Source organism: Salmo salar, chromosome ssa16 (assembly GCF_905237065.1).
Source record: "Salmo salar chromosome ssa16, Ssal_v3.1, whole genome shotgun sequence".
NCBI classification, from domain to species: domain Eukaryota; kingdom Metazoa; phylum Chordata; class Actinopteri; order Salmoniformes; family Salmonidae; genus Salmo; species Salmo salar.
The window spans coordinates 77,700,923-77,722,703 of record NC_059457.1 but is presented as its reverse complement, the minus strand read 5'-3'; the positions used below and the strand labels follow the sequence as shown (position 1 = coordinate 77,722,703).

The 21,781-nt window shown below is 42.3% G+C and overlaps 1 protein-coding gene across 2 annotated transcripts in view; it reads right to left on the bottom strand.

The window, feature by feature from the left end:
- The window catches only part of LOC106593744 (collagen alpha-1(VIII) chain), a 47,966-nt gene extending 26,893 nt beyond the window's left edge, over nt 1-21,073 (bottom strand). Inside the window, exon 1 of one of the 2 annotated variants that reach the window (XM_045697967.1) lies at nt 21,051-21,073. The gene's annotated coding sequence lies outside the window, so the exon portion shown is untranslated. Of the gene's footprint in view, nt 1-14,455; nt 14,554-21,050 lie in introns of those variants that run through there. The other variant, XM_045697966.1, reaches the window with a different exon arrangement.
- Between the last annotated feature and the right edge of the window lie 708 nt (nt 21,074-21,781).

Genomic DNA, 21,781 nt, shown 5'->3' with positions numbered 1-21,781 from the left:
AGAGGTGTTATCACTATGAACAGTAGTAGAGGTGTTATCACTATGAACAGTAGTAGAGGTGTTATCACTATGAACAGTATTAGAGGTGTTATCGCAATGAACAGTAGTAGAGGTGTTATCACTATTGACGGTATTAGATGTGGTATCACTATATACGGTATTAGAGGTGTTATCACTATTTACAGTAGTATAGGTGTTATCACTATTTACTGTATTAGAGGTGTTATCATTCTGGATAGTTGTAGAGGTGATCACTATTTACGGTATTAGAGGTGGTGTCACTATTTATGGTGTTAGAGGTGTTATCACTCTGGACAGTAGTAGGGGTGTTATCACTATGAACAGTAGTAGGGGTGTTATCACTATGAACAGTAGTAGATGTGTTATCACTATGAACAGTAGTAGAGGTGTTATCACTCTGGACAGTAGTAGAGGTGTTATCACTCTGGACAGTAGTAGAGGTGTAATCACTATACAGTAGTAGAGGTGTTATCACTATTTACAGTAGTCGAGGTGTTATCACTATTTACTGTATTAGAGGTGTTATCACTATTTACTGTATTAGAGGTGTTATCACTCTGGACAGTAGTAGAGGTGTTATCACTATTTACAGTAGTCGAGGTGTTATCACTCTGGACAGTAGTAGAGGTGTTATTACTATTTACTGTATTAGAGGTGTTATCACTCTGGACAGGAGTAGAGGTGTTATCACTATTTACAGTAGTAGAGGTGGTATCACTATTTACTGTATTAGAGGTGTTATCACTCTGGACAGGAGTAGAGGTGTTATCACTATTTACAGTATTAGAGCTGTTATCACTCTACAGTGGTAGGGGTGTTATCACTATTTACAGTATTAGAGGTGTTATCACTATTTACAGTATTAGAGGTGTTATCACTATTTACAGTATTAGAGGTTATCTCTATGAACAGTAGTAGAGGTGTTATCACTCTGGGCAGTAGTAGAGGTGTTATCACTATTTACAGTATTAGAGGCGTTTTCACTATTTACAGTATTAGAGGTGTTATCACTCTACAGTAGTAGAATTCTGGACAGTAGAGATGTTATCACTCTACAGTAGTAGGGGTGTTTTCACCATTTACAGTAGTAGAGGTGTTATCACTCTACAGTCAACAACATGCCAGTCCTTCCTGGTTGAGGGTTGACGAGAGATTAACTGCATCTTTTCATGAGAAATATTACTGCAATGAAAATTCCAGATTGTCTGCGTAATCAAATAACATTCAGCTCACACACATATACATACCCCACAAGACATGCCACCAGGCATCTGTTCACAGTCCCCAGGTCCAAAACGAATTCACGGAAACGCACGGTATTATACAGAGCCATGATCACATGGAACTCCCTTCCATCTTCCATTATTCATTCAAACAGAAAAATTACAATACCTTTAAAAAAGCGGGACTATGAGGGGACACACATTGTTTTTTAGTTGTGTTATTTGTATATCGTTGTGTTTAAAAGTTGTGTGACTGTCCTTGTCTATCAGTGTTCTGTTACTTGTCATGTTTTGTGTGTTTTGTAGACCCCAGGAAGAGTAGCTGCTGCTTCTGCAAAAGCTAAGGGGGAACCAAATAAACAAATAAAAAGATGAACCCAATATTTTATATACAGCAGGTTTTGTCTTCCCTGTGGTTCAGTTGGTAGAGCATGGTGTTTGCAACGCCAGGGTTGGGGGTTCGATTCCCACGGGGGGCCAGTACGAAGTAGAAAAGAAAAAAATGTATGAAATGTATGCATTCACTACTGTAAGTCGCTCTGGATAAGAGCGTCTTCTAAAATGTCAAATGTAAATGTTTTTAAAGGACCAAAGAGGATGATCTGCTTCGTGTTTCTATTTTTGCAAAATAAAAAATACTGGCATCGTCTCGGCCCTAATATATTGTATAATTTATTTTTATATCTGAGTCCATATTGTCCACAAGTTTCTAGTATATAGACTTTCTGGTTCAAGAGAAAATCAACAAAATAATGAAAAAAGCATGAACAAATCGAATCAACAATTACATTATTTTCAATGAACTCTGCAACTCTTCCAACTATTGTATTTTTGATAACTGCCACCAGTTTTGCACCAACACATTTACAACAAAGACATATTGACATAGAAAAATAAATAAAAGTGTGTAAAAAAAATACAGATAAATTATATTTCATGCTGAAACCCTCATATTAAACACCAATGGTATTCACTAAGCTGATGGTTTGTATTTAGACTAATGTTTTACAGCTTTGTCATTGTATTTTTTTATCATCTTATTATATATACAGTAATAGTCAAAGTTTAGACACACCTACTCATTCCAGGGTTTTTCTTTATTTTGACTATTTCCTACATTGTAGAATAATAGTGAAGACATCAAAACTATAAAATAACACATATGGAATCATGTATTAACCAAAAAGTGTTAAACAAATCAAAACATATTTTATATTTGAGATTCTTCAAAGTAGCCACCCTTTGCCTTGAAGACAGCTTTGCACACTCTTGGCATCCAGAGTGATCAGCGAGACAATTATTCCCAGATACAGAAGACATCCCTTAGGCTTCATGTCGGAAATGACTCTGAGACCACTGGATTAAAATGATTTACAGCTTTGATTAAAGTAATAAACAAACATGAAAGAGCTGAGTGGGGATACCAAGACACCAGCATTTATTTTAAACCAAGAGGTATATTTCTGATCCGATAAGATTTTCAGGAAGAAAAAAATAGAACTATTGTGTTTGCAATGTATGTATCCAGCACCATGGACAGAGGACTGAGCGCTGCCAAACACAAATGGATAAACACCGGACTGCACTGCAATAGAAATGTTTTAATTTACTCGCTTTGCAATGAGTAAATAATAATAATAAAAAGTATATGACCCGGAAATAAGGGGTTACTGACAACAACAATAACAACAACAACAGCAGTGAAAACAGAGAAGAGCAATAGGCTCTTTAAAACAGCTGCATCATGGCACAGCTGCATCATGGCACGTCTCCAAGGACGTGTCAATCTGCCTCCCTGCTGAGAGCAACCAGACCAAAACCCATCCTATTTAATTACCAACACCTGCCCTACCACACCTGTCCTAGTTCATTTAACAATACTGTGCTTTAACTACTCCCCCTGTGGACAGTGAGGGCCAGACACCCAGAGTTAAAGAGAGCCGGGGTACGAGGGTTCACAGCTGCTGTTTTCCAGTTTCCATGCAGCCCACTCACACATCAACCAATCGGGTGACAGTCTTGGATAATCCATGGGATTCTAGACGGACCAATTGCGAGAGGCCTGTGGGAGCCGTCTTCTTTGGCTCCTCAATTTGGCCGAGGAGAGAGTAGGACGGGCCCCCGCTAGGGAGTCGAAGTCCGGCACACAGCAGATTCAGAATCAAACAACTGAGCCGGGTCCAAGCTCTCAGCTGCAAAAGCAACCTGTTTCCTCCCCACTCCCTGCCTTATGTACTTATCAGATTCACATGGCTACAATAAAATTCTCACGTTGTTCTCTGGGGCTTGCTGTTGGAACAACAAAAGTCAGTTAAACGTCTAAATATTCCTTCAACGGGCTGCCAAAATGTATTTCTCCGGCCCCTCTGTCAATACTTAGACCAGGACTCTCAAACCCTGTTCCTGGTGAGCAACCCCAACTGTAGGTTTTCTACCTATAGTACGGTATCTTTCCAGGAACGGGGTTGGAGAGCCCTGACCTAGACACTAACCTGTGATTTTTAGTGTGGTGCAAAACAATAATGACAATGCAACAAAGTGGCTCCTGAGTGGCGCAGCTGTCTAAGGCACTGCATCTCAGTGCAAGAGGTGTCACTACAGTCCCTGGTTCACATCCGGCTGTGATTGGGAGTCCCGTAGGGTGGCGCACAATTGGCCCAGCGTCGTCCGGGTTTGGCCGTCATTGTAAATAAGAATTTGTTCTTAACTAACTTGCCTAGTTTAATAAATAAAAAAAGGCTGTTGCCATTCTACCACAGGACGTCTGTTTCCTACCACCACCTTTGCCACCACAGCAGTGTCTGCTTGATCCCGAGCCCCAACTCGAGGGTTTGAAAATAATCACATTTCCATTTCTCCTCTGTATTTCCCTGACTGCTTCCAGATGGTAACTTTAATTCTCAATAATCAAAAGGGGATCATGAGGAAAAGCATGTTGAATACCAACCATGCTGTTGAGCACAGATATGTGCTTATTTAGTAGTCTGTAGTCAGGTCTGGCATCGCTGTTTCAACGGCACCCCTTGGCCTAATACCCCTTCACTATGTAAACATGCAGTGAACAAGAAAAATTGACGAGTGAACTTATACGTGAACATTACTGGCCCTGTCATCGTCTATCCAAATCGAACACGGCTTGTTTCTGATTCTGAGCAAACTGCAACCTCACTTCAAACACGGACACAGCAAGCAAATAAATAAATAAGGGATAATATCATATTTTCCACTGATCTGAACTCTGGACTGTTGAGGTGGTAAAATCAGACTCTCTGTTATGAGGCTCAGTAAGACAATATGCAGCTCAGAGGATCAGTACTCTCTCTACCCAGAATACCATCAGATGTATTTCTAATGTTCACAATTCTCCATCAATCAACTGAAAACATGAGACTGAAAATGGATGAAGACAGGGGCCGTTTTCTTTATCCTGCCATATTATACTTGTGTGTTTTTTATCCAATTTTGTATTATTCTCTATAGTATTATCATTATCAATGCATTGTTGGGAAAGAGCTCTCAAGGAAGAATTTCACAGTACTGTTTTACACCGGTTGAATGCTGTGCACCTGGCGAATAAACTTTGAAACTTGAAATATATTCAACACGCTGTATATGACGCATATCACTCGAAGACTGGCAATGGAGACAAGCTCAGCTGGAACAGACTCACAGTCAAAAGGTTAGTGGGCTAAACATATTCTATGGAACAGAGATGGAGTGAGGGAAAAGGAGGGAACAAAAGGAAGGATTTTCATTTTTACCACGTTTGGCTTTACTTGATGCCGTTTTGCTTGCGTAGGTTCCAGAAATCAAGCCTGCACAGTTTAAGTTAACAGCGGATGTCACGTCCTGACCATAGTGAGTGGTTATTTTCTATGGTAGAGTAGGTCAGGGCGTGACAGGGGGTGTTTGTCTGTTTTTGTATGTCTATGTTCAGTTTCTAGTTTTGCATTTCTATGTTGCTGTTGTTTGGCATGACCTCCAATTAGAGGCAGCAGGTTGTCGTTGTCTCTAATTGGAGGTCCTATTTAAGTTGATGTTTGTTTCACATGTGTTTGTGGGTGATTATTCGTTGTGAGTGTATTTGATCCTCCTGCGTCACGGTTGTTGTTTTGTGTATATTTTGAAGTGTTTAATTGTTGCATTCGGTTTCACTGGTTAAATAAATATGTGGAACTACGAAAACGCTGCAACTTGGTCCGCTCCTTCTAACAGCTGTGACAGCGGATCATGTCCTCTGAACACAAAGGTAGGAGGGGTGACTGGAGACAAAGTAATGTAATTCTTACAAAGCTGCCCTTGGAAATTCTACACAGAATACCAGAGGGAAATGCCTGACACCTTCCCATGGACCTATCTGTGTGCTCTCCTTCCTTCCCTGAGTAAAATGAATTTTTACCCTACAGATGTAGGATCTTAATTTGATCACTCTTTTCTTGCTGAGAACTTTTAGTTTTGCTGCTGAAACTTGTAGTGTAATCAAGGTTTAAAAATGCTTCCAAAGTTTGTAATTTCCACTTTAAAATGTCAGACTTGATTTGTCCTAACGAAAAATGTATCAACTCATACAAAAAATGTCCAATAATTATAATCCACATAATAATTCACATTTCCTGTTGCTGCAGGATTATATTCCTGCTGTAGGAAACTGGCTCAAAATAAGTTCCTACATCAGTACTCACTGATCCAATGTCAGTTTAACATTTTCCCATCTAATAGGTAAAGTTAGGACATGATGAGGGTAAGATGATTTTAGATCAGAGCCTCAGTTCAGGGTCCCTTCCTTAAGGCTGTGGCTGGTGCCCTAAAGAAGCCCATTGTCTTTGGTGTCACCCCTTTGGCCCATTGACCCCATGAGAACAGGCTGTTTTCTCTGTCCTCAAGGGCTTCCCAATAAAACGGATGCTGATGGCTGTCACGCTCTTCACGTTACCTAACTCACACACTTGGCCTGGCCGCCTTGGCAACCGATGTCCACGGGTAACCATGGCAACCACTCCAACCTTACTCCACACACACACACACACACACACACACACACACACACACACACACACACACACACACACACACACACACGGTAATGACTGGAGCAGAATCAGTGGAATGGTATCGAATACATCAACACATGGTTTCCATGGTTTCCAGGTGTTTGATGCCATTCCATTAGCTCCGTTCCGGCCATTATTATGAGCCGTTCTCCCCTCAGCAGCCTCCAATAATGAGTAGTGTGCTAAACAGAAGAAGAGCCGCTCCGTCTTAGCAGCAGCATGGCTTAGTGATATCCTGGAACCTTGGGACGTCCCGACCTTAACCCTAAATCCTAACCTTAACATTTACCCTAATCTTAACCATAACCCTTACCTAACACTAACTCTTACCTTAACTGTTTTATATTTCAAGTTCAATGGGGTGACGTCAGAGTTGGGACGTCCAAAAGTATCCCACTTAGACTTTTTCCCAGCAGAATTCTGGAGTTTCAAAGGGAAAGACACACCACTGGTTCCACAGGAATGTCCGATCAGCTGACAGAGCCGAGCGGGAGCCAAGCACACATCTGGGGACTGTAAAACCCATCGGAACCTAAGCCTCTCTCACCCTCTAGTCTTCATCTCATCTGTGGGTGCTCTGTCTGTGTATTAAGGAACTTGGGTCACTACTCCACACTTCACTCAGCTGAAAGGTCGAGTGGTGAAGACCCTTGGGGAGCAGAGACAGAGAGACAGAGCGGGAGGTAGGGAGGGAGGAAAAGAGGAAGAGAGAGAGAGAAAGAGAGAAGAAGGTAAGACACAGAGACAGAGAAAGGAAAGTGAGACACAGAGACAGCAAGAGAGAGACAGCCCAAGAAAGAGAAGTAGAGAGAGAGAAAGAGGGAGGGAGCGAAAGAAAGAAAGAGAGCTAGACCTGTTAGCTCCATCAGACAACTGTATGAGGATGAGGTGGCTGTGAGGTCTTCTGTCCCACTCTGACAGCAGCAGCCTGGGGAGCAGCAGAGGAATCAATCCTCCCTCCAACTCACTCCTGATCCTTTGTCTTTCTCTCACTTTAACTTTGTTCCCCAGCTCTCCTCTCCATTCCTCCCTCCTTCACCTCACCTCTCCTCTCCCCTGTCCTCTCCTCTCCCCTCCCCTCTGCTCTCCTCTCCTCTCTACTCCCTCCTCTCCCCTCTCCTCTCCCTGTATGTGCTGTTCATCTGGCCTTGTCCGATGTGATTTATCCCATCACAAACACAACTCCACTCCCAGCTCCCAGCAGCCTAAATACCTGCCCTGCAAAGGTCAGCGCCTCTGCCAATACTCCCGTTGTCCTGCCCATGTTATGAGCTGATCGATGTGTGTGTGTGCCTGGCCTTTTCCAGCATTCCTTCACACATAGACGCTCTCTTTACAGAGCAAGGCTACAGGAGTCACCCTGAGTTATTTGGTCGTAGCTCTCAGCCTCCAGAGGGGGGAAACCAACGGTGATCACGATGACCTCAGCAGTACACAGTTCACAGAGCTGGGTTGAATAGGACGTTGTAATGGAGGTCAGGGTCAACGAGGGGTCAATGAGGGGTCAAGAGGGTCACAAACAAGCTGAGGAGAGGCCGACTTTCTGTTGGGAAGGCTTTGGTACCTTCACAATACTTGGTGATCTCAGACTAAGACTATTTCCTGTTGTTAACAAAGACTATTTCCTGTTGTTAACACTGGGAACTGTGAGCTGTCGCATATTTTAGGCCACACTTTTGTGAAGAGGCACAATATTCTTGTTAAGCTTGAGCTGTATTGAATGTTTGAAACCCTCCAGGAACTGAACTCCTAATCTAATTTACAATGAAGGTATTCTATTCTATTCTATACATATTTAAATCCATGGACATAACTGATATAAATAACTGATGATAAATGATGTCACAGTATCAGTGGTGTAAAGTACTTAAGTAAATATATGTTGAAGTACTACTTAAGTCGTTTTTTGGGGTATCTGTACTTGACTTTTCTATTTATATTTATGACAACCTTTACTCCACTACATAAGAAAATGTGTACTTTTTACTCCCATACATTTTCCCTGACACACAAAAGTACTCGTTACATTTCGAATGCTCAGGCAGGACAGCAATATGGTCAAATTCACACACCTATCAATATAACGCGCTGTAATCCCTACTGCCTCTGATCAGGAGACTCATTATGTCTGAGTGTTGGAGAGTGCCCGTCTGTCCGTAAATATAAAAAACAACCTGTGTAGTCTGGTTTGCTTAATATAAGGAATTTGATGTATAGCATTTACTTTTTTAGTATGACAATTCAGTACTTTTTCCACCACTGTACTTAAGTACATTAAAATCAGATTGCCACGACTTCCACCAAAGTTGGTCCCTCTCCTTGTTCGGGCGGCGTTCGGCTGTCGACGTCACCGACCTTCTAGCCATCGCCGATCCACTTTTCATTTTCCATTGGTTTTGTCTTGTCTTCCATCACACCTGGTTCCAATTCCATCAATTACATGTTGTGTATTTAACCCTCTGTTCCCCCCCCATGTCCTTGTCCATAATAGTTTTTTGTAGTGCTTGTGTTTTTTGTGTTGTTCTGTTGACGGTGGTTTATGTTTATTAAACGACACCGTTGTAACTCAGTTTTGGCTTTCCTGCGCCTGACTTCTCTGCCGCCAGTACGCACCGCATTACACAGATACTTTAAGACTTTTACTCAAGTTATATTTTACTGGGTGACATTCACTTTGACTTGAGTTATGTTTTATTAAGGTATCTTTACTTTTACTCAAGTATGACTATTGAGTACTTTTTCAATTACTGGAGTGTGTGAAATATCCCATCCAAGAGACCAGTCTAAGGGACTTTGGCTTCTGTCATCCATGCTCTCTTCACAATAACACTGGTAACACTTTACCCTGCAGTTACAAAGCAATTACTATGTAACGACACGTTAATAATAAAATGTTATTACCGGTGGTTACATAAGGTGTTACCATAACACATATTTCTCCTTCCCCTCTCTATCCATTAGAGTACCACAATCCACCATAAAATATATATTACAGCATGTTAGGTTATTTTTACCCACATGCCGATGGCTTCACTCTCATCACCATTAAACCAAACCCAGGCTCATTTAGGATCTCTCAGAAGAGAGATGTACAGTACAGCCACGGGCCAGACAGGATAGTGATGAGAATAAGGAACATGATGGATGTCAGAGACAACTTCATGTATTATACAGTTCAGCAATAAAATATTTTCTATATCACGTGCCATACAAAACTGACGTAGGAATTCTGAATTCCATGGCATTCATTTGAGACATCATCCGCGTAACTTTCAAGGATATTTTATTAAGAATATGACTCCACATATCCACATAACTTTCAAGTTATTTTGTCAATAATATTATTAAATTCCCTATGAATACTTCAATTCAGAATCTACATAACTTTTAAGCTATTTTATTTTAGATATCCACATTACTGTCAAGTTATCAACAGTACCTTCAGAAATTATTTATACCCTTTGACTTATTGCACATTTTGTTGTGTTACAAGCCTGAATTCAAAACGAATTAAAGATATTTGGTCTCACCCATTTACACACAATACCCCATAATGAAATAAGTGAAACCATGTTTTTAGAAATTGTTGCAAATGTATTTCAAATTAAATACAGAAATATCTAATTTACACAAGTATTCTCTCCCCTGAGTCAATACATGTTAGATTCACCTTTGGCAGTGATAACAGCTGTGAATCTTTCTGGGTAAGTCTCTAAGAGCTTTGCACACCTGGATTATACAATATTTGCACATTATTCTTCAAGCTCAAACAAGTTGTTTGTTGATCATTGCTAGACAGCCATTTTCAAGTCTTGCCTAGTTACATATTTAAGTAAAAACTGTAACTAGGCCACTCTGGAACATTCAATGACATCTTGGTAAGCAACTCTTGGCCTTGTGTTTTAGGTTATTGTCCTGCTGAAAGGTGAATTTGTCTCCCAGTGTCTGTTAAAAAGCAGACTGAACCAGGTTTTGTGCTTAGCTCTATTCCGTTTATTTTTATCCTAAAAAAACTCCCTAGTCCTTGCCGATGACAAGCATACCCATAACATGATGCAGCCAACACCATGAGGTGTTGTGTTGGATTTGCCCCAAACATAATGCTTTGTATTAAGGACATAATTTCTTTGCCACATTTTTTTGCAGTTTTACTTTAGTGCCTTATTGCAAACAGTATGAATGTTTTAAAATATTTTGTATTTTGTACAGGCTTCCTTCTTTTCACTCTGTCATTTAGGTTGATATTGTAGAGTAACTATAATGTTGTTGATCCATCCTCAGTTTTCTCCTATCACAACCATTAAACTCTAACTGTTTAACTTCACCATTGGCCTCATGGTGTATCTTTGTAGTGACTGGGTGTATTGACGCACCATCCAAAGTGTAATTAAAAACTTCACCATGCTCAAAGGGATATTCAATGTTTGCCTTTTTTTTTACCCATCTACCAATAGGTGCCTTTATTTGCATTGGAAAACCTCCCTGGTCTTTGTGGTTGAATCTGTGTATGAAATTCACTGCTCGACTGAGGGACCTAATAGATATTATTGCACACAGAGTGAGTCCATGCAATTTATTATGTGACTTGTTAAGCCCATTTTTACTCCTGAACTTATTTAGGCTTGCCATAACAAAGGGTTTGAACTACAACTTTTCATTTGTAAACATTTTTTTAATAATAATATAATTCCAATTTGGCATTATGGGGTATTGTGTGTTGGTCAGTGAAACAAAATCTCAATCTTCAGGCTGTAACACAACAAAATGTGGAAAAAGGGGTGTGAATACTTTCTGAAGGCACTGTAATTAAATGCACTGTGAATACATCTATTCAGTGGGTGTTACATCCTGATGAGCTACTAAAGAACCAGATACAGCAGCTGCAGTGGAACGGAACAGGGCTTCTCTGCTCCCGGCAGTAGGGCTGATCTGCTAGGGATAGACTGCTACTGTCCCGCATTTGGTAGTGTACTCAAATCACAGCCACTGCAGCTGTGTGATCCCAGGGCACATTCCCCTAAACCTTATAAACACTTCTTATACAACGGCAGACAGACAGACAGACAGACAGACAGACAGACAGACAGACAGACAGACAGACAGACAGACAGACAGACAGACAGACAGACAGACAGACAGACAGACAGACAGACAGACAGACAGACAGACAGACAGACAGACAGACAGACAGACAGACAGACAGACAGACAGACAGACAGACAGACAGACAGACAGACAGACAGACAGACAGACAGACAGAGAAAAAAAAACCTGGCTCCGTGTAGAGGAAAGGCTGTGCAACCACAGCGACACAGCAGAACCCGAGACAGAGCTGCATTTCCTGACAAAATGTCAGAAATATAAAACAATTAGAGAGTGTAATTTCCCCAAATTTGAAACCCTTATTCAAGGTTTCAAAGACCTCTCTGATGAGAATAGACTTCCCATCCTGTTGGGGGAGGACGCAGAGAGCTGTGGATTGGCAGCGCACTACATTGCTGCCTGCCATAAGATGAGGGACAGTGTCTGACAGACCAACCAACATGTCCTCTATATTGTTATTGTTCAATAGTTATTTTGACCCGTGGTTATTGTTGTTACTGTTGTCCTGTTGACAATATTGATTACTATTATTTTAATATTGTAAATATCCAAAGTAAGCTTTGGCAAGATGTACATTGTTACGTCATGCCAATAAAGCAAATTGAATTGAATTGAGAGAGAGAGAAAAAGAGAGAGGCCTACTAATTTATGAGCTAGAACAGTCACACAATGTGTTGTTGTCCAATAGGTTGACACTAATTGCCTAAGCTATACAGGTTTACATCTAATTTCATTTTGTGATTTGTTTGTTGAAAATGTAAATGTTCCTCCCCCAATAATCACAGTGACCCTTTATAATACACAGTCACTTGTCAGTCGGAGGCGAGGGTTGATGTGCAATATTTAGATTTTATATGTGTTAAGTGTTTTACAACTCAAATGTATAAAGTCCAACAGCAATATGTGCAATGAATTGTATGTGTAATGTCCAAGCCTCTGTTCTGAAACGTGTCTATATGTCCTTCCTGTTGTTTTTAAATGTCTGAAGTAGCTATGTTGTCCTTTTGTGTATAATGTTGTCGTGGTTACAGTATATGTTCACCTGCCCAGGGACTACGGATGTAAATGAGCTGTTTGCTAAATCTGGTGCAACACATGTTTTTGTTGCACGCTGTCCCTGTCCAAATAAACTTCAGAAATAAATTAAATAAATGACATCACCAGGTGTGATTTATTTTAAACTAGCAAAGAACACAGTTATAACCATGTCAGAGACTCAATCTCCACTTTTCGTTGTCGAGTGAAATCTCTGCCAACTGACTACACCCGAATCCCCTCTTCACCCTGAACAAGGCAAGGGCACCACCCTTAGCTCACACAACACATACAATAGGTCACGGCTTAGAAGTTGAATTCCAAGCGATTTCATCCACCCCTCCCTGGAATGGCTGAGCGGTCTAAGACAGACCACACCGGGTACTGTGGTTCCACACCTTCAGGGGGAGAGTGACCCTCTGGGCAGGGTAGAGCGACAACCCGCTACCCAGGCCTTTTTCTGGCCCTCTCTCTCAGGCTGCACAGCAGACACCCAGGAATGCTCCCACAATGAACCTCAGAGACAACAGAAACAACCTGCTGCTGTATCTAATCCTTGTATAGGAAGAGAGGGAGGAAGAGAGAGGAAAGAGAGAGAGCAAAAGAAGGGGGAAAGAGAGAGAGGAAGAGAGGGGGGGACAGAATAGAGTCGCCCTCAGGGTCCAGGCTCAGATCTATGGGCCAGGAAGTGAAGGTAAAGCTAGGATGCTGCATGGGGCTTTAGGGAACGCATTAAGAAGCCCAGAGCTACATAGTCATGTCTAGTGGACACAAGGCCTACTGACTTTACAAGGACAGGCCATCAGGCTGCACATATCCTGACTCCTGGAGGTATGTTTTCAATGGGTTAATCTGTGTTCAACAGCCTCTCTCTCTCTCTGCCTCGAATGATATGAATGTGAATAATATGAATAATATTTGAATGCTAAGTGAAGGATTTAGCATATGATCATATTCAGGAGATGACATCACCATCCTAATACATGATGTGGAATTAACTAACTAGACTGGTGCTGACATCACCATCCTAATACATGATGTGGTATTAACTAACTAGACTGGTGCTGACATCACCATCCCAATACATGATGTGATATTAACTAACTAGACTGGAAGTAAAGCTACTGGGTCAGTCTCTCAGAGTTAACACCTCTGACATCACCATCCTAATACATGATGTGGTATTAACTAACTAGACTGGTGCTGACATCACCATCCCAATACATGATGTGATATTAACTAACTAGACTGGAAGTAAAGCTACTGGGTCAGTCTCTCAGAGTTAACACCTCTGACATCACCATCCCAATACATGATGTGGTATTAACTAACTAGACTGGAAGTAAAGCTACTGGGTCAGTCTCTCAGAGTTAACACCTCTGACATCACCATCCCAATACATGATGTGGTATTAACTAACTAGACTGGAAGTAAAGCTACTGGGTCAGTCTCTCAGAGTTAACACCTCTGACATCACCATCCTAATACATGATGTGGTATTAACTAACTAGACTGGAAGTAAAGCTACTGGGTCAGTCTCTCAGAGTTAACACCTCTGACAAGCCCTGGATTTCTACTGAACAGACTGTCTGTTTCACATGTCCTTTTCTCTTTGGAAAAATAAGTGCCTCATCATCACGAGATTTAGGATTATTCCAGCATGATCCTTTTCAGGGAATCTCTCAGTGAAGAAAGGTTACAAAAGTCCCAATGCACACTGAACAATTTGAGCTGAACGTTCTCCTCATTTTAACCACATAGCCTTCAGAACAACCCAGACACGTGCAAAGAATCTCGCCCCGTTCCCTCGACACCCTTGCCAGAACACACAAACTCACCGAAGGAGAAAAATGCAGACATTGAAAGCACCAAATAGTCAGGTGGTACCAGGTCTAGAGAGTGAGAATACACTCCTGATAAACACCCAGTTCACAAAACCCCTCCAAATCATCATCATAATATCAGCCACATTAATCCTGACAGACCACACCTTCCTCCAGGAAACCTATAGGATGTCCTTACCTTGCTCAGTGTGTGTCTGTTGAGGGGAACTATCACTGGAGTTACAGAAGAGTGATACAGACCCCTGAACAGAAGTAAACAGCATGGACTAGGCTTTTATGTTCAGGTGGGTGGAGCTACTGGGGAGGAGACTAGGCTTTTATGTTCAGGTGGGTGGAGCTACTGGGGAGGAGACTAGGCTTTTATGTTCAGGTGGGTGGAGCTACCGGGGAGGAGACTAGGCTTTTATGTTCAGGTGGGTGGAGCTACTGGGGAGGAGACTAGGCTTTTATGTTCAGGTGGGTGGAGCTACTGGGAGGAGACTAGGCTTTTATGTTCAGGTAGGTGGAGCTACTGGGGAGGAGACTCGGCTTTTATGTTCAGGTGGGTGGAGCTACTGGGGAGGAGACTCGGCTTTTATGTTCAGGTGGGTGGAGCTACTGGGGAGGAGACTAGGCTTTTATGTTCAGGTGGGTGGAGCTACTGGGGAGGAGACTAGGCTTTTATGTTCAGGTGGGTGGAGCTACTGGGGAGGAGACTAGGCTTTTATGTTCAGGTGGGTGGAGCTACTGGGGAGGAGACTAGGCTTTTATGTTCAGGTGGGTGGAGCTACTGGGAGGAGACTAGGCTGTTATGTTCAGGTGGGTGGAGCTACTGGGGAGGAGACTCGGCTTTTATGTTCAGGTGGGTGGAGCTACTGGGGAGGAGACTAGGCTTTTATGTTCAGGTGGGTGGAGCTACTGGGGAGGAGACTAGGCTTTTATGTTCAGGTGGGTGGAGCTACTGGGGAGGAGACTAGGCTTTTATGTTCAGGTGGGTGGAGCTACTGGGGAGGAGACTAGGCTTTTATGTGCAGGTGGGTGGAGCTACTGGGGAGGAGACTAGGCTTTTATGTGCAGGTGGGTGGAGCTACTGGGGAGGAGACTAGGTTTTTATGTACAGGTGGGTGGAGCTACTGGAGAGGAGTACCCCTCAGAGAAGGTGGGCAGAGGGAGAGGAGAGGTAGTCCTCTAGAGAGAGTGTGAAAGAGGGAGAGAGAAAGAGAATAGAAGAGAGGGGGAGAGAGAGAAGAGAGGGGAGAGGTATTCTCCTCAGTAGTAGGGAGACAGAGTCAGAGAGGGGGAGAGAGATGAGAGGTGGAGAAAGAGAGTCCAAGAGAGGTGGATAGAGAGAAGAGAGGTGGATAGAGATAAGAGAGGTGGATAGAAAGAAGAGAGGGGGATAGAGATAAGAGAAGTGGACAGAGATGAGAGATGGATAGAGATAAGAGAGCTGGACAGAGAGAAGAGAGGTGGAGAAAGAGAGTCCAAGAGAGGTGGATAGAGAGAAGAGAGGTGGAGAAAGAGAGTCCAAGAGAGGTGGATAGAGAGAAGAGAGATGGAGAAAGAGAGTCCAAGAGAGCTGGATAGAGAGAAGAGAGGTGGATAGAGAGAAGAGAGGTGGAGAAAGAGAGTCTAAGAGAGGTGGATAGAGAGAAGAGAGGTGGATAGAGAGGAGAGATGGATAGAGAGGAGAGATGGATAGAGAGAAGAGAGGTGGATAGAGAGAAGAGAGGGGGATAGCGAGAAGAGAGGTAGATAGAGATAAGAGAGGTGGACAGAGAGAAGTGAGGTGGACAGAGAGAAGTGAGGTGGACAGAGAGAAGTGAGGTGGACAGAGAGACATGGCAGGTCACTCAAAGGAAATAAATAACCTCTCTCTTAAACTAACACTACTCCTGTAAGGAGCTTCTCCTTGATTCTCATTTGATTTCATCTGTTAAAACCATTCTTTGGCGTGATGATTTCCTACGGATAGGAGCTTGGTTCAGTGGCGCTGTGGTGTTTAGGTGAAGTAGAAGAGCTATATCTCCCAGTATCTGTCCACTGGGCCGGCTGCTAATCTCTAGCACAGTACAACACAGTGGTGCTTCTTCTGCAGAGCTTCACATCATCAGAACACAGCGAGTAAACAGCTGGTTCAGATTTGATGCCGTATTGAAACCGTGTTGTAATGTTGCAGTTTGCCATGTCCTTCCCACGCCATTCCTGTTGATCTAGAAAACATTATCATAACCACCGCCCATTCCTGTTTACCTAGAAAACATTATCATAACCACCGCCCATTCCTGTTGATCTAGAAAACATTATCATAACCACCGCCCATTCCTGTTTATCTAGAAAACATCATCATAACCACCGCCCATTCCTCTTTACCTAGAAAACATTTTCAAAACCACCGCCCATTCCTGTTGATCTAGAAAACATTATCATAACCACCGGCCATTCCTGTTTACCTAGAAAACATTATGATAACCACCGCCCATTCCTGTTTACCTAGAAAACATTTTCAAAACCACCGCCCATTCCTGTTGATCTAGAAAACATTATCATAACCACCGCCCATTCCTGTTTACCTAGAAAACATTATCATAACCACCGCCCATTCCTGTTGATCTAGAAAACATTATCATAACCACCGGCCATTCCTGTTTACCTACAAAACATTATGATAACCACCGCCCATTCCTGTTTACCTAGAAAACATTATCATAACCACCGCCCATTCCTGTTGATCTAGAAAACATTATCATAACCACCGGCCATTTTATTGTCAGCTGCATCTATCTTGCATCCACTCTAGCCACTCCCCATTAAAGTCCTTTCTAATACAAATAGGCTGTCCTCAAGTTCTTTCTCTTTCTCTCTCTCTCTCACACACACACACACACACACACACACACACACACACACACACACACACACACACACACACACACACACACACACACACACACACACACACACACACACACACACACACACACACACACACACACACACACACACACACACACACACACAAAAAATATCAACCTTTCTCTGGACACTTTTTGTCCATTAGCTCTACTGCCCCACCTGTCTCACATTATGGTGTCTGGCAAGAACCACTCACCCTGTTTCTATTGATCTATTATCACCATATTATCTTCCATTACATATCAAGGAAAAACATTGAACAGCCACCAGTTGAATGGAAACTTTGACATCATACCTGCCCAGACTTCCTATCCATGTAGTTAACCTGCATGTGCTTACATCTCAAGGCCAAAATGTTATTATGTCAAACAGCGGTCCCAGAAATGTGGTATGCATATGCCATTATATCTCTGCTTCCTGTTGTGTGATCAACTTCCTTTAATCTGGCCCATTGGCAGTTAGTGGGGATGACTAATACGTCAACTGAGCTCACTCCCATACTATAGGAGCCACTGAGTCCAACTATCAAAACATGATGTGAACATTTGTACATGATAACGACAATATCCGATACACCACGGTATGTTGATCTGTGGTCTATCATTTAGTTTGACTGTCTTTAAATCCTCAGTGATTAGTTCTTACAGATTCATGGACGTGCCTGTGAGAGCAGCAGTAAGACAGAGAGAGAGAGAGAGAGAGAGAGAGAGAGAGAGAGAGAGAGAGAGAGAGAGAGAGAGAGAGAGAGACAGGGAGAGAGACAGGGAGAGAGACAGGGAGAGAGACAGAGAGAGAGAGAGAGAGAGACAGAGAGACAGAGAGAGAGAGAGAGAGAGACAGAGAGACAGAGAGAGAGCGAAAGGGAGAGAGAGACAGAGAGAGAGAAAGAGAGAGAGAGAGAGAGAGAGAGAGAGAGAGAGAGAGACTGCTGCTGCGTTGGCCTTCTGTTACCCACAAAGCTCATGTTCTCTGGCGCTGACAGGCTGTCTGTTAGAGACACGGGCAATGTTTCAGTATGAATGTGTTGGATCGACAGCTCAAACGTGACCGGCAGCTGGGCCCTGGTCCGGGGCAGATCATTGCAATGCCAGGAGCCTGGTTGAACCCTGCAGCTGCCGAGCACAGCAGTCACTCCGGTCGACCCAGATTACAATCAGAAATTCACAGCCACAACACTAAACACTCAACCTCAGACAGAGAGATGAGAGATGACCTGGCCATTTGTCCTAACATGGGACCATTCATTAATAAGTCATGTTCTGTAGCTAGTCTAATACAATGCATGATCTTTCTCAAAACCGAACTTGAACAATTAAATGTACATTTCATGTTATCATTCTTGAATATTGTACATATTATAAATAGCTACATGTATTCATCAGTGTGGCAGTCAGTGCTGAGATATTAAAGAAGTATATTGTAGGGTTGTACGTTGTAGGGTTCATCGAGATTTCTGCTGCTATTCTAAGGAGTCACAGAGCAGCTATGACGTAATAGAGGTTCAACAGAGAGGATGTTCAAGAACACTCCATTTTCACAGAACACTAATGCAGAGCAGAGATGTGTTCATTGCGTCACTCACAAACACTGCATACACCATGTGTCTCATTGGGAGAGTTCTAGATAAAAATGTTAAGTTAAATTTACATCATTACATTTTCACAGACTATCCCAGCCCTGACCGAGATACACAGTCACAGAGGGGTTGCAAAGGGAGGGTACAGTATATTACTTTAGACGTTTATCAGAATACGAATAGAATTCTGGTAACTTTCAAGATTTTATGTAATTTAGCACAAGACGTCTCGTGGGTCTTTTGGGTAATTCCAATTATCACAGGTGTCCGTCATTTTTTCTGGCCCTCCATGTGGCCTTATCACATGTAAAATATATAAAATAATCAAATAAGATAAAAAAATACAATGACAAAGCTGTAAAACATTATCTGAAATATAAACCATCAGCTTAGTGAATACCATTGGTTTTTAATATGAGGGTTTCAGCATGAAATATATTTTATAAACATTTTTACACACATTTGTTTTACTATGTCAATATGTCTTTGTTGTACATTTTTTGATGCCAAACTGGTGGCAGCTGTGAAAAAAGTAAATAGTTGGAAGAGCTGAAGAGTTAACTGAAAATAATGCCATTATTAATTAGGCTATTTTCTCTTGAACCATGTGGTCTATCCACTACAAACTCATGGACAATATGGACAGAGATTTCAAAAATAAACACTATATGTGAATACATTTTTTAAAAGCTATCAAACATAAGTGTCCAAAGTTAACATAAATTGCCATAGATTACCAAAATTACAGAAGATTCTGGTAACTTTGGTAAATGACCACTAGCTTTGCAACCTTGGTTACAGAACATTCACTTGATTAACTGAAAAGTCCCCATTGGCTGTAAACCATGACACTGATCTGCAGCAGCGTTAGCGAAGTCAAACCGAAAAAGAGGAGAAGACAAGAATGAGATTCAATTGGTCAATTATTCGAATTCTGCTAGGTCAGGTGACCTCAGATTCTGGCCGACGGCCGCAGACTACAGAGATGATCGATGGTTGTCTTCTGTGGTTCTCATGGTCAGAGGAAGTCAGCTGAAGTTTAAGAAGCGAGAACGAGAGAGGCGCAAGAGTGCAGCTGGGTGCGACTCTGAATATCGTTTCTGTTACTGCGGTGTTATATCGCCGCCGAGTTGTGTTCGGGTTGACCGCCTAACTCACTCCCATTTAGTAGAATTACAGCTGTCGAGTTTGGCCGAGGAATGGACACGTTTGCCTGTGAGAACATTTCATAAAGCTGCAGTCACATGCTCCTCTGAAAAATGCAGACGGTCCCCTTTTCCAGAGATCTCAACACAGCATCCACTCCACCCCCCCTGCCAAATGAAGGCTAGGTTGGAAAATATTCCTCTCTGTTTTTTATGGGCCTTCAGAACAGCTTTTGATAAGGTCGTCAAAGCGTGTCGGAATTCATTGCCATTTGATACCTAATTAAGGATTCAAGAACCACTTCTGAGAAGGACGAACTGTAATGGATAAACAGTTGGTGCATGATTGAGACAGATTGAACATGTGAACATCAGCCTTCAGATGGTGTTGGAACGGCACTATTTGTCACTATAACCAGAATGGACGGTCCCCAGATATGCAACTGGTCTTCCAGCACAGATACGTCATGACCTCTGGAAAGTTGAAACTGTTCCGACGCAGACCAATGACCTGTTTTTCTGCCTCGTTATTACGTCTCTGTCTATTTTGGCTCGGGTGCAAGGACAGGTGAAGTCACCAATACAGAGCAAAACACGAGGGAGCGCCAACCCTGCTGAGGTGGTTTCAGGAAAAGGGAGTGCAGGCTTTTGTTCCCTCCCTGCCCTAACACACCATCAGAACCTGAATGACGTATGTTAGAGCTGTAACACAACCCTGCATGCCCAGTAGCTCTCCAGCAGGGTTAGTATGCACTGTTTGTCCCATGATGAATACATTAAAACTGTATCCCAGACATACATATGTTGGAGAATATTAACCTTACTGACCTGAGCTGGCTAACAGGCTGATGTCGATAGACATTCATCACGTGACACTGACACACACAAGTTAGATGTGGGAAACTCAGCCACCGGGACTGAGCCTGTACCATACCTCTGAAAGGACTATCATTCTAAAGCCCACAACTATAATTAGTAAAAGAAGTCAATTACTCAACGAGAGGTGGAGTTGAGAAATGTATAAACTCTCTGTGGGTTTCCTGCTACCACAGGACTAAGCTTCATTATTCACGCATTCATATATCAAGCACTCGCTACAGAGGCATTTCCTCGTTCCCTGTTTTGTTTTGGCACACAAACATGGAAAATATCATTACCTCTTAAATGTCCCCCCACCGAACCACCTGCAGCCTGCATAACGTGTCGTCTGTTTAGTCAAAATGTTCTCAATCCTAATTGTTAATGGGGCGGTTTGAACAACACTATATAGAGTTCTGGAGAAAAAAAAAATCCACCCAGACAGTGATATTCCCAAGTGTGTGTGTGTGTGAGGCAGCAGACTGAAATCTCTCAATGGATCATGTGTGTGTGTGTGTGTGTGTGTGTGTGTGTGTGTGTGTGTGTGTGTGTGTGTGTGTGTGTGTGTGTGTGTGTGTGTGTGTGTGTGTGTGTGTGTGTGTGTGTGTGTGTGGCAGCAGACTGAAATCTCTCAATGGATCATGTGTAGGCAGTTAACCCACTGTTCCTAGGCCATCATTGAAAATAAGAATTGGTTCTTAACTGACTTGCCTGGTTAAATAAAGGTAAAATAAAATAAATAAACATGTGTGTGTGTGTACGTGGCAGCAGACTGAAATCTCCCAACGGTTCATGTGTGGTTAACGTCCCTCCCTATGACAGTGAGCGTCTGTTTAATATTATGTCTGTAATAGCATTATGAAAAATGGAACATATTTAAGGGTAATTTAGTTCAAACAGATCTCTCAATCATCACAGGATGGGTCTTTACACTTGAATTGGTATGATGTCATTAAAGCAAATGATGCAGAACAAAACATCACTTTCTGCCATAAAGCTAGTCGGACAGGACCTGTTCCTTCACTGTAAT